Source organism: Anas acuta, chromosome 16 (genome assembly GCF_963932015.1).
Source record: "Anas acuta chromosome 16, bAnaAcu1.1, whole genome shotgun sequence".
In the NCBI taxonomy this organism is placed as follows: Eukaryota; Metazoa; Chordata; class Aves; order Anseriformes; family Anatidae; genus Anas; species Anas acuta.
In genome coordinates this window covers 11,079,140-11,092,795 of record NC_088994.1, presented here as the reverse complement: position 1 = coordinate 11,092,795, position 13,656 = coordinate 11,079,140, and the positions used below count along the sequence as shown (strand labels likewise).

The following is a 13,656-nucleotide window of genomic DNA, read 5'->3' as shown; positions in this document are numbered from 1 at the left end:
GTGGCAGCTCCGTGCTGGGCACAGGGGACGTTTCCCCATCCAGCATTGGCACTGGGGCACAATGTCTTGTGCTGCTAGACATGATCAGGCTGGAAAAGCTCTGCCTGAATCCATTTTGTTTGCAGGCTGCTGGGGCAAACTAGCATCATCCGCCCTCTGCCCCTGCTTGGGAGCCCTGCAGCAGCTCAATCCTACAGCACAGGATGTGTGGGGCTGGTCCTGCACAGGTGATCACAATCCCACCCTGCCCTGGAAGTCAACTTAAGCTGCCCCAGTGGTGAGAAGACTTGTTGGATCCTCTGAAGCAGCAGTCTTCTCTGTGCTTGTTCTTCTGAGGTATGCTTGGGATTTATGGCATTTTTTAGGGCACCCTGCAGGAGCATCACAGGTGGCTCTGAGTGCACTGACAGCCTGTGGCACCGCTGGTTCCTGGGGCTGTGTGGTGGCTGCTCTGCTCTGCAGCATTCCCCCTGCTTCAGCATGTGGAGAGCCCCTGCCCAGGAAAGGTTAAAAGTGCCCATGTGAAATTTGGAGCTCTGGCTGAGCTGATGGCTCTGGACCAGGCAGAGGAGCTGTGATATAAAGCACAGAGGCTTAGGAAGACAGAAAGGTGATGCAGTGTGCTTGGAGTAGGCTTTGAGATGCAGAGATGAGGGAGAGCTTCTGTTGCTGGTTGGGATTCATTGCTTGTCAGCTCCTGGTGGGTGCTCGGCCCTCTCCTCGTGCTGTCCTGGCTCCCAGCTCAAACACAAGCAGCTGCCTTGAGACTGATGGCTGACAGCAGCCATAAATCATGATTGCAGTGGCTAGTGGTGAGTTCTGGGTGCCAGTCAGAAAGCAGCTCCTCAGGGTGTTTGTCCCCTGTGTTGGGGAGCCTGGGCAGTGAGCAGGTAGCTCGGTGTGGCTCTGGGGAGCTGCGTTTGGTTATGGGAGCGACTGAAGTAGGCAGCCGCTGCTGGGTACACTGCTAACGAGCAGCCTGGCTTAATGAGGAGCCTGGGGGATGATGCAGCCCCCCCATGCTCCTCACCAAACCACCAGGCCTTGCCTTCCCCTCCCTGCTGTGGCCTCACTGCTGTCAAGGGGTAAATGGGAGAGTTTTTACCTTCTAGGCGTACACCCTGAGCTTAGGGCACATCAGGAGCGTTGCAAGGTGAACATGCATGACCCAGGGTCAGGGTGCCACCCTGGGGACCCCCACAACCCCGGGGGGGGGGTCACTGTGCTGTTGCAGGTGGTAAGCTCCCTCTGTCACAACGTGCCCCTGAGGAAGGTGGGCTGTGGCCACGGATCCTTCTCTGATACTCAAAGTGTTGAGTTAAAGATCTCAGCACAGTAATGACAGCATTTTTATATGTGGTCCCCCTAAGATGGGTAAGGATTAGGTATCCATGCCCTTTAGGAGCTCTGGAGTAGTCCTGTAAGGTCACCTTCAGGGTGCTTTGTGTTCTTTCAGGGAAAGGCTGTGGGGTTTGGGGTAGGCAGCAGAGCTGGTGTGGATGTGAGGAGAGCTGGGGTGGGTTGTGCCTCGGAGTGAGCACACACTGGTGGCATCCTCACAGGGGATGACAAGCCCTAAGCACATGTTCACACCAGAGAGCTTGTTAGTGCACTTGTCCATCACAGAGCACACAGATTACTTCTTGAATTCCAGAACAAAGCTCTGCAATATTCAGATGAGGAGAATCAGGCTAAAAACTAAACCATGTGTGACCATGATGGGCCCCACTGCTTTCTTCCTCACCCCTATTTCTGCCTCCGGAGAGCTGCTCTTTCCCTCTGCCCAGCTGTGTGGCTCTGTTGGTTTTTCCCAGCCGAGGAGGAGGAAGGTTTGATGTTCCCTGCAGTGCTCGGGCAGCTCTCCCGTGGGTGGGGTGGGAGCTAAATATAACCTGGGGAGGGAAAACAGGGGTGTGGGGTAGAAGCGAGAGCTCTGTTTGTTTTCCTTCTGATCTCTGAGCCCTGTTATGTTTCATTGCTCTGCAAACAGGAGGTCTGGAAAGCTTCCTCTTCCTCCTGTGCCACTGCAGGTCAGCTGGGAGTGTAGTCCCCACACTGGAAGAAAAACTTACTAAATATGTCTATATTTACAGTAACGTTGGAAGAGCGGCATGAAACTGCACCTCTATTTACCTTTTCCAGGATAGATTTTACTGTAAATGTTCAAATAAACTATTTGTATAAACAATTCCTGCAAATTTACGCAGTGCCTGGATGTACTCGCACCTTGCTGCTGAGAACTTACACCCGTTGAGTAACAGTGGGGAAACAACCCTTATTGTGGAAAAACCCACTGAAGGCAATGCAGACAGGTGCTTTCTGTGCACCACATCTTGAGGAAAGCAAGGGGTGTCCAGTACATTTGCTCTGCATGTACCTACAAGGATGTGATCCCCATTGCCTACAGCCTGGCAATGCTTCAAAGGAAGCCCTGCCATCACAGGGAGCGTGGCTGAGTAGGTGCACCAGAGAGCAGAGGTGCTGTGTCAGGAACGTAAGCGATGCTCGTTGTGCTGTAGAAAAGGCACGACGTGAAGTGAGGCTTTAAGGAAGTGGACTGACTCCTTCGGTCTGTTCAAGCTCGCTCAGCTCTCCTGATTTCTCAGATACCTGACTCTTTAGGAAGTCTTCTGCCCAGAAATGAAGTCTTAGTGTCACGAACAAATATGACCAGTCATGAGCAACTGCTGGGATCGAATGTGAGTTTGGAAAATTGACTTTGTCTTTTATTTTAAAGTCTTGGTTTATGGGAAAACAAACTGGTTTCACTTTCCTGTTCTGACTTCCAGTGCTGCCTGCACTGGAAAAAGCAAAGCTGTTAGTGCTGACCGTGCATGGGGCTTCCTCTGGTCTTCAGCTCCTGGATCAGTTATAGGGCTTCAGCACATAGCACAAATGCCATCTGGCATAGGTACAAATTGCTTTTAAAGCAAGTCTATATCACTCTGTTATTTTTTTTATTCCTACGTAGGGGGGAAAAAAAAATCCCTGGGGTACTGCATCACATTGTCTTCCATCACCATGAGCTGTCTGTGTGTGCTGTCCTTTGACTTTGTGTTCTCCCTAACTCAGGGCATGCAGAGGGGATGTCTGAGTGAGCTTGTCCTGGGGCCTCACCCTGACCATGGCTGATCCTGGCAAATGTGGAGGAATAGCTTAAACTCTGATACTTTTTGAATCAGACACAACAAAAATGTTCTTTTCTTCCAATTTCTCTCTTGAACCTTAGATCCATGTGAGCTGGCAAGTGGCTGTGATGTGCAGGGAGCTAAGGTTGCAAATGTGCTCCTGCACATTTGGGATGAGGGTTGCCACTTCTTTCTCCTCCCAGGCTGGGTACTTCAGAGCTGTGTGAGCTTCCCCATTATTTCTTGTCTCTCAAGGATCAAGGTTCGGCTGCAGGAACATCCCAGTTCCCCAGCTCTGTCCTTTGCAGCTCAGTGCCTTAGTGGCAAACTGACTGCAGCACTCCCCATTGCTGCAACCCCAGTCTGTGCGTCCTGGAGGCGCTCCTTTATTCTCCAGACTTGGCGGAGATGCAGGGTGGCAGCATAGGACTTGAGTGGAATCAAAATTGCATTTTAATTGTAAACATTTGTCCAGAAATTAATGTTTCTGAACTAATGTTTCTCTCCAGCCACTGCATTCAGAAACAAATGACTCCTGCTAATTGATTTTCCCTATATAGCGGGAAATGTACTTGTAAAAAATCATCCAAGCATAATTGAAAATTCCCCCTCTTTCAGCAGGTATCCACATCATCACTCAACTGATGCATTTGCTCGTCCTCTGGCAATTATCACCTAGGACTTGCATAGCTGTCTGTGGAGGAGGGTTAACTTTTCCTAATTTTTGTTTGTTGAGCTGAATTTTGTGACAAAAATCAATATACACATGGAAGACTTCTTAAGTTTGCTTAGAGTCCCAAATAAGTGTACCCACAGGGGAAATGTAGTTGATGGCTTCCTGCTTTGGTTGGAAAGGTGTATTTTTGTTTTCACACCTGAGATCAGCGATGTCACCACTTGTCCCAGTATGTAAAACAGTTTTGAGCAACATCCAAAGGCCTTTAGCAGCCCATCACTGGCTCCTCCTGCAGCAGCTGAGCTCATTTCCAAAGTCCCGGTCTCTGCAGTGCCAAGCTGACCGTCTTGACACCCTAGAAGCAAAACTTAGAACCTTGTCTGAGCTGTAAAACTGAAACAGACCTATTGTGTTCTGCAGGTGGTGGATGCTGAGGGGAAGGCAGGGAAGCTAAAAGTCTGCTTAGGAAGAATGGATGATATGGTTGTGTTCAGTGGCTGCTTCAAGACCAAATTTCACCTTTGGGTACCCATGTAAGATTTGTAGGTGATATGAGGTTATACGATTTGTCTTGCACTGGGAGTGACTGCATGAGCAATGTTTGGGGCTCCTTTGGAGGCTGGGGCTTCCAGGCAGCAGCTTCCCAGCCATGGATTGACCTCTGATGTCTGGGCCTTGGAAATGCTGAACCCCAGGAGTGTGGGGTGTATACATCTCTAGCAAGCGTACGGCTTGCAACAACAGCTTGTAGTGCCTCTGATGGTACAAGTCCACCCTACTTCACACAACTTGTTTGCTGTGCACCTTCTGTGGCAGCCCATGGCCAGCCCTAGCAGTCATGTGGTGCTTTCCAGTGGCTTCCCTCTGATGCTTTGACCTCTCCTATCAGCCTGAATAGATGAACGTAATCCGGGTTTGTTCAAAAGAAATTTTGTGTTGGAGCGTCTCTTGAAGATCAGATAATCTGCTTTTATTTTGATGTTTTTTAATAAAGCTGCATAACAAAGGGTTTCTTCATTCCAGTGATACTGACTGTAATGTGCTTGCAATAATTAATGCCACTACTAATGGAGGATTATAATTCTGCCTTAATTATATCATTAAGATACATTTCATGCATTTAATTGTTTTTGTAAAATGACAGCTAAGCTCTCCTGCCTCATATTTCCTATTTCCTGATCCAATTACTTCACATGCAAGGGCAACCTCCTAGTAATGGTGTTTCACAGCTTTTTGCTTTCCAGGGGAAATCAAGTGGTTTTTGGTTAGATATGCCAATACATTTCAGGTTAGAAACACTTCCCTGTGCTGTTTGTCAGTGTTGGTGGTGAACAGATGCACTGAACTCTCTTCTCCTTGCTGGCCAGCATTTCATGAAAAATAGGAGTGTGGGGGGAGAGGCATCAAGGCAGGCCTGGAAGACCAAAAAGGTTTAAAATCAACCCTAACACATGTCCTGCTGCACCAAGGGGAGGTTAAGCTTAGTTAAAATGTGCCATGTCTGGCCCAAAGGCAGGATCAGGGACTTAGGCCCTGGGGACTTGGGCCTCAGGCCTCAGCAAGGCTGACCTGTGGGCCCAGGGAATCACTAGCAAAAGTTCCTGGTCTCTGACACAAAATGCAGCTGGTGGAGAGGAGCTGGCAGCTCTGAGCAGGTGGCATCCCCTGCTGTGAGGAACAGAGCTCAGCTGTGAGAAGAAAGGCTGGGACTTGTCTTTGTCCCCAGCTCTGTAGCTGGTCTAACTGGCACAAAGCAGTGTGACTGCAACAGGCGGGGCTGCAGCCCTGGGCCTTCCTATGGGGCAGCAACAACCAAGAGATTCAGGACGACCCCCTGGACACATGCAAAGCTTTGTGCCTTCTCTCTGAAAAAAATCAGCCTCTGTCTCAGCAAGGCCTGAGCCACTTGCCCACAGCAAGGCCAGTCTTCTGATGAGGCATCTACAAGTCATACAAATCCATGTGGCCCACTGTGGTCCAAAATAAGCCCTAGCACTCATAGCAGTGGTGATGTGCGTGCATGTGTTTTGGATGAGTAAATGCAGTTTTCACTGGACAGGAATTTGTTACGTTTGTAATTCCCAGCTGCTCAGAGGGATGGGAGTGGTGCGCGTACTCTGCTCTTTGGGCCTTCTTTGACTGCCACTCCCTCCCAAATCTGTAGTTATTGTATGACTGCACAAAAACAAAATTCAGGACAAGTGGTTAGGAAACAGGGAAATCTGACTATGGTAATCGCTGTAGAAAACAGTGTTAAGTTGCCTTGAGGGGGAGATATCTTTTTGCTTGAGCATTGCCACTGGATTTTTGGAGCATCTGAGAACAGTCAAAACTCCCCGTAAGGCCATCTGGATTGTTGCTGCTGTTTGCATTACAAAGCCAGATGCCAACCAAGTGTTGTACATGCTATTTGATCAAAAGAAGATATTCAAGTGGATTTGTGCAGATGACAGAGGGAGAACATCCATGCCATGCAACAGATGCAGCAACTGGTAAATACCTCAAATCAGTCAGCGATGAGTTCTTTCCAAGCCCAGTTCTCCTTAGGTTGGAGACCACTGACTACTCTTTGGTACTCTTTGGTTTTCTTACTGGTGCTAAAAGCTATCACTGGATTTATCTTTAACCTTTATGGCTGGGGAGCAGGGGGCTGGGTCTGAACTGCCTGTGCTGTGGCAGGGAAAGAGGACAGCAGGTGAAAGGAGACTGAAGAAAACACTGAGCCCTTTCACCCTCTGTAAAATATGGCTAAGTATGAGACACTGTGTGCTTTTGGCCTTCTGTAGGGAGGAGACACTGTAGAAATACTGATTTGTATCATAAAAAGAATCCTGAGTTAACTAGAGTTTCCCTCTGTCAACAGATAAGTTGCACTTGCCTTCAGCTCCTTCCCACTAAATGGCACTGAGAAATCGGAGACACACCAGATACCAGAGAGCTGAATAAGAGATGTGAGGGCACTGATTTGGATTTCCACACTGTGGAAAGTACCATCTTGCATTCTTCTGTTAAGAAGCTGAATTTCTAGATCAATTTTGCTTACAGGTTCTGTCTGTAGCATTTTGTCATTTAATAGCTTCCCCCCTTACCCCATCTTGTTGTGATTATTAGTAACAAAGTTTTTAGTTTGTGTTTTATTGCAGGTTATCCACCAAATTTTGAGACAAAATAGACAACCATTAATTGTTTTCTCAGAATAAATCAATATAAATTCTCAACGTGGCCATAACAACAATGGTTGTTGCCCTCTGTTAAAATACTCAGGTTGGAAATGACGACATTATAAATGAAAATAATGGTAATTGATCTCTGAAAAGGCTTTTGTTGCTACACTCAATATCATCTTTGAGTCCTTCCATGAACGTAAGTCACCATAAGTAAAAATAAAACTAAAAATCTCGTTTTCCTAGAGATTGTTGTGTTACATCTGTTGTGTGGGAAATAACAACTCTGACTTTTTGTTTTGTTTGGGATTTCAGAGTGGTTTGTGGATGGGAAATTTCAAACCAATACCATCAGGAGAAATCAACTGCTTTTATTTAGCTAAATTTGAAATGTTACATGATATTATGAGTATTTTTGTATACAGTGTGTGTATACATATGTATACACACCTTGAGATCAATATTAATATAGAAACAAGACATTTACTGTATCAAAATGAGAAGAAAACATCAACATAGTTCTTCACACTTTCCTACTGAAAAATGCCAAATCGTGCATGTTGTCAAACTGCCGGCAACATATTGAGCTGGGTGCAGCTGAGCTGAGCCCAGGCTGTGCTGTGGGGAAGGGTATTCATAGAATCATATCCCTTCCTGGGCTCAGGACCCTCAGTGCTGCTCACACCTGGTGCTCAGGGTCTTCACACGTGGTGTTCAGGGCATGGCAGGGGCTTTGGGAGGTCTCTCGCGTGGTCCCAGCACATTTTGGGTGGTTGACCTAAGAGGGTTGGGTGCAGGTCCCCGTGCTGATGGACACCCAGGAAATGCTGCAGAGGATTCAGTGTCTGCCCTGACTCTCAGCTCAACTGCACAAATGCCAAGAAGCCTGGCAGCCCTGGGGTCTCCCTCTCCTCTCTGTTCATGCAGACCTTTGCAGCTTCTCTCTGTAGGAGGTTTGACTACTACAATGCCTTCACAGTCCTTCCCTGGAAAGTAAGAGGCCATTGCATGGAAAGGATGTTTTCAGATTGAATGAGCAATAAAAAGGGGAGGGATAAGTACAAAATACAATGTGACACCACCCTCCTGCACTACTGCAGAGCCCGTGGGTGAGGTGCCTTCCACAGTTCCTCCCTTCCAGCAGGAACAGGCACCTCCTGGGAGGAGATGGGCTGTCCCCATGAGTTGTCACCGACCCGGGGCTCTGGAGAGCGTCATCAGCGGATTCAAGAACCAAATGTGTGTTTTGGGTGTTTCTGACCCGGATTTGGGGCTGGAGGAGGCAGGCAGGAGCTCGAGGGGGAGCTGCTCAGAGCTGCTCTTAGGGCACAGTCCAGGCACCAGCTCCATGCAGCCACTTAATGCTTCCCCTGCTCCTTAGTTCCTTGTTTCACCTTAATCTATTGAAGTGATTCCCTTATGAACTAGTTCCTGATGTCCTTATTAAACGAGGAGTAATTAATTATTAATTAAGCAGCCTGGACTACTTATTAATTCAACTTGTTAATTAAGTTTAGGACATTAACGAGGCAGCTTGTTAATTGAGGTGCTGGGGGTAGGCAAGGAAGGGGAGGCAGCAGTGGAGCAGGGAATGGGGCTCCTTGTTGAGCTGTGGGTTTGTGGGATCTTCCTGTGGCTGCTATCATCGCCCCACAGCAATCCATCCAGAAGGGCCACCAGGACCTGCAGGATGATTTCTTAGTGATTTACTCAGGGCTGAGCCGTGCTGGGATGGGGACAGCAGCAGCCTGATGGGGATGTAGGTGAGGATAGCTCAGAGGTGTGGGTGGTGATGGGGAGCCGTGGCCTCCTGCTTTTGTTGGCCTTACTGAAATTCACAGATAGGAAATGTGCTCATTGAAATGACTTCTGCCCAAGTTGAAAGATCTGCAGTTTAGAAACAATAATCAGAGACAGAGACAAACAAGGAGCCTCTGCTTCTCCAGAGACGTTGCAAAGAGAAAGAGTCCTGTATCTCTTTCTGGGAAGCTGTTCTGAGGTCAGAAAGAGCAGAAATATGGAGTCACGTTCATCCCAGTTGAGTTTTTGAAGACTTGCACTATTATGCAGATGCTGAAAAACCAGTGCCACAGATGGGCATGCTTCCAGTGGCAGCTACCAAAACCCAGCCATGCTTGCTGCCCTTCTCAGCATTGCTCACCAGGTTTTGAAGGCCATGACTCAGAGCAGAAGTCCTCTGGCTAGTTTTTTGGGGTGGGTTCTTGGCTCAGGGTGGCAGGAAGGTCCCAGGCTAACCACCAGTGAGGTGACCATTGCAGCTGCTACTCTGACTTTTGATACTGGTGCAGCCTGGTGCAGGTAAAGGAGACTCGGTATGTGAGGGGAGTGCACTACCTGCTAAGAAAGGCTTTAAAACAGCAAAAAAAAAGAACCCCTTAAATGTTAAAGCTTTGTGAGATAACCCCATGCTGACATCTTACTGGTATCTGGTAATCGGGATTGGTTTGGTAATTTCAGGATGGTTTCTCTGAGGAGCTTGTTGATGGGCCACTTCTTGGCAGGAAGGCTCCAATGTCACTGGGTTTGTTCCACTGCTAATGCCATTCCCCAGGCTAGCTGAAAATAAAACCATTTCTAATAATTTCTGAAAGTTTCTGAAAGGAGCTGGGGGAGGGGGAGAGCTAATGAGGAAAACACACAGCGTTAGAAAGAGAAGTGCATTCCCTGAAGTCAACAGCGTAAAAAAAAATTTTTTTTTGAATATTCATTTCTACGGAGATTTTCCATCCCTATAATTAATTTGTCACAAATACACTGACAAAGCACTTCTGGTGCTGCGATGAAGGCTAGAGGCAGAGGTGTGCTCAGCCTCTTTTTGAAGAAAAATAACCAGCCATCAAATAACTTTAAACTCCTAAAGCTTTACCAGCCTGATCTTACAGCTTTCATCAAAGAGCGCTACTTGCCCTCGAAGACAGCTAAAGCTATTGAAAAATCGTTATATGGCTTTATTTTTTGGTTGATCCAATCCCCTTCTGGTGTACTGGCCTATTATCTGCAGCAGTGCTTGGATTCAGGAAGGGTGGAGGACGGCCGCAGATTTTTTCCCCTGCATCCCTCCCATCCCAGCCCTGCTGTGCCTGGGTGCGCAGCACAGCCCGGTGGGCATGGGGTGACTCCTGCCCCTCAGCTGCTGTGATAGACATGGGGGTTTTTGTATTTTTTTGGGGGGTGGAGGGGGAAGAAGAGAGTGAAATCTTTAAAACACCCAGGGCTGGTGGGTTTCCCCTCTGTTTGTGGAGGGAGCAGTGACGTTGGGTCCCTGGGACTCTCACCTGAAGAAAAAGACCCCTGATAGCACCAGGCAGCAAATCGATGCCAAATGTCTGCAGTGGCTGACAGGTAACGACATCTGCCTCGTTAGGTCACACCTCTGCTCCCCGCCAGGAGGGATCGGTCGGGTTGGGGAATTACTCCTCAAGGTTTCCTCCTTTGTCTCCCTACCTCAGAGCCCGTACTGCACGAGTAAGGGGCAGACACCCTCGTGGGCCCAGATCCGTGGGACTGCTTTCTGATGGGAGAAGGATGAGACCTGACTCCGTAGCCATTACTCACACCAAGCAGTACTCGTTCAGTAAGTCTGTGCGTGTAAATAAGTCTTTGTTGACGTGAGTAATGGTGGCAGATTCTGGCCCTGAGTTATTGCACGAAACTGTCTCAGGCTCAGGAGAAAGCTGCATGATTCAGAGCTAGCCTTAAAAATAAAAGTTCTAAATCCCAAGTTATAATGTGCCATTTGGCTCCTGCTAAAGTTGGTCTAAAAAGGCTGTGCTGAATAATAAAAAAGATCAAGCTTTTGATGTTGAGTTGCATGTTCAAGCATAAAATCCAGCCTTGATGAAGCTTAGCCTGGCTTATTTCACTCAGGCAAAGACACTAAACAAGAACCTTACACTATTTCTCATTTAGAGGAAATGTCTGTGCATTTAAAAAAAAATACTTGACAGATAAGTAATTAGGAAACATCTGGCCAAACCAAAGGCAACAGAAGTGATTCCAATCAAAGGTGGCTCACTGAAAGCTTTTCATCTCGACTCCAACAGAAACGGCAAACTTAGCGCTTAAAAAAAATTCCAGCTTTCTGATGAAGTGTTAAAAAGGCAGACAGCGAAAAGTGCATATACAGACACCCAGCACAGGAGGCTGAACACAGGAGGAGAAAAATACTGGGCTGTGCATATGTGGAGGTGTGTGCCAAGGGCCCTGAGGCAGGGCCAGTGCTTTGACACTGCTGCGGTGTCTCTGATGGACTCCCCAGTCCATCCCTGGTGCCGTGACAGACACCTTGTTGGGAAGGGTCTGGCTGTGGCTGCCTTGCAAGCCCCAGGACCAGCACCGAGTGGCACGTCCTGCCTTATGGGCACCTCTAGGGCAGCAGGGGTGAGCCTGGTGCTGGTGCCAGGCTGGGTTGCAGGAGCTGAGGTTGCTGCAGCCCTGGCAGATGTTGCAGCATTTATCTTCCTCAAAAGTTTCATCTGAGATATGCATAGAGCAATGGCACATCCTTATCAGGGGTTGGGGTGAGCAATGCTCCCGTTCAATAGTCTCTGTTTTGCTTGGCATGATGGTTTGAAGATCTTTTCCCTGCATTTAGTGAGCAGCAGTGGTTTGGAGGCTCTGTTAAAAGAAATACCTGAATTGTCTGTCTGCTTCCCTGGAATTGTGCTGGAAGGGCTTCGGTGTGCTCCTCAAGAGGAGATGTTTTCTGATAACGCCTTACCTGTTGCAGCTCCTGTTAGAAATGGTCCCCCATTTTTTTTTTTTTTAAATTTCAAACAAGCTTCATTTTGGAAGTTTTGGGCAAAGTTTTAGATTTATTTCTCTTTCTCCCTGGCAGGTCTCTGCAGGTCTAGCATCCGTGTCCATTCCCTCATGGTGCTCCCGTGTGGAGCTTCGGCAGAGGCTTTGCAGGCGCTTGGCGTGATGAGGATGGGAGGAAGGAGAGGATCGGTGCTGCGACACAGCAGCCATTTTAAGCTGCTTCTTCCACAGCTGGAAATCATTGCGATAGCATCAGCTGCCAAGGAGAGTTATGAGATTTGGCAGGATTCAGAGGGAAAGAGGTAGCAGCTAAATCACTTGTGAATAGCAAGCGCTTCAAAGGCAGAGCACGGGGCCCCGGCTGGCGGGCGGGTGCTGTGCCGGGATGGATCCGGGCCCGGTGAGGGTGCTGGGGGCAGCATGAGGCTCTGAGCAGGGTGAACGGCACCCACAGGGCCTGACCTGCTCTTCGTGGCCCCACCGGTGCGTCCCCAGGCACAGGCAGCTGGGACACCTCGCAGCTGGAGCTGATGCATTATTCAGCAAGGAAATAAGTGCACTGCAACCCCACCGCAAAAAAAAAACACAACTCCATAATGCAAGGATAGGAAGCATACAATATATTCCTCTCCAAATTAATTGCTATTATTTTGATTAAAACACATTATCATATAAATATTTGATTAAGAATGTGATTAAATCTTTCTTGCTTATGAACTGTGACAACTTTAAAGTCTAACCTTTTATAGCTTGGCACCACATCATTATTTTGCTCATTAGCTACGTTTAATAATTCGATCTCATAATATGCTTTGCCATTTGGAACCTGCCTTTGTGTGCCAAGTTCAAATCGATGCTGTTAGTTATTTGTGCCACTGCAGATAATTAAACAAAAATTAAAAGCAATTTAACCTTGCAGTCTGGCTGCGGGTGGATCGGCGTTTGAGCACAAGTCAGCAGAGTTTGTTCTGCTGATGGGACCTGTGTGGGAAGGGGGGGTCTGGGGTGTCTCCTGGGGCACAGCAACTGCAAGCACGTATGGAGGAGCCCAGCCAAGAGCTAACCTCCAAGGGAAGACATTTTCTATTCCCCCAGGAACAGAGGTAGCTGCAGGTAAGGCTGCTGCCCACCTACCCTGAGTCTTTCTGGGGGCTCCAGGCAGTGGGAACAAGGCTGTTACTTTTGGGCAGGGCTGTGTGCTGTGGGTTCCCGTTGTCCCTCAGCAGGATCAGGCCCTCGTAGGCAGTCTGGATGCAGTACGATGCCTCTGTCTCTCCCAGCTTACTCCAACCAGCCAGAGCCCGCTTTCCTAATTTAAACCGCACACAAAAGCTTGCCTTACATGGTCACGGATGCTATTTTTAGGTTTGCCAATTAATCCAGCTCCATTTGAGCTGGATTAGAAATCACATACCCCCTTAATTATAGGTGTATAAACTCCAGACTGGCAGCTGTTTTGACATTCTCAGCTGGGAAATTTGCCCTAAACAGCCGCCCCCTCCCCGAGCGGCTGCGGGAGCGTGAGCCCGGTGCTGCCTGCCTTCGTGCCCATCTGCTGCGGTGGCACCGCGCCTGCTCGCGGCGCGCTTGGACGCCTGCCCTGGGACACAGGTGCCAGGCAGCGATGAGCTGAGATGGGCAGCCTCCCTCTCCCTCTCCCTCTCCCTTTTTTTTTTTTTTTTTTTTTTTTTTCTCCCTGCAGGAAAATCTCCTCTGTCCCCCAGGCCCTTTCTTTCTGCTGCAGACACTTTTGTAGTGGGGTCTCTGCTGGGGGCTGTGGGAAGCACATGCCCCATGTTTTGGGCAGTGGGGCCAGCTCCTGGCGCTGCAGGACACTGAGAAAAGCTAGTGGCTGGGCAAGCTCTCACCATCCCCATGTAGAGAGGCTCGGAGCATAGGCTGTTGC

At 48.4% G+C, this 13,656-nt stretch overlaps 1 long non-coding RNA gene across 1 annotated transcript; it reads left to right on the top strand.

Moving 5' to 3' along the window:
* Nucleotides 1-279: 279 nt before the first annotated feature.
* On the top strand, nucleotides 280-12,685 carry LOC137865454 (uncharacterized). Its single transcript, XR_011101902.1, has 3 exons — nucleotides 280-336; nucleotides 10,439-10,563; nucleotides 11,827-12,685. It is a non-coding gene; the product is annotated as an uncharacterized lncRNA (long non-coding RNA).
* Nucleotides 12,686-13,656: the final 971 nt, after the last annotated feature.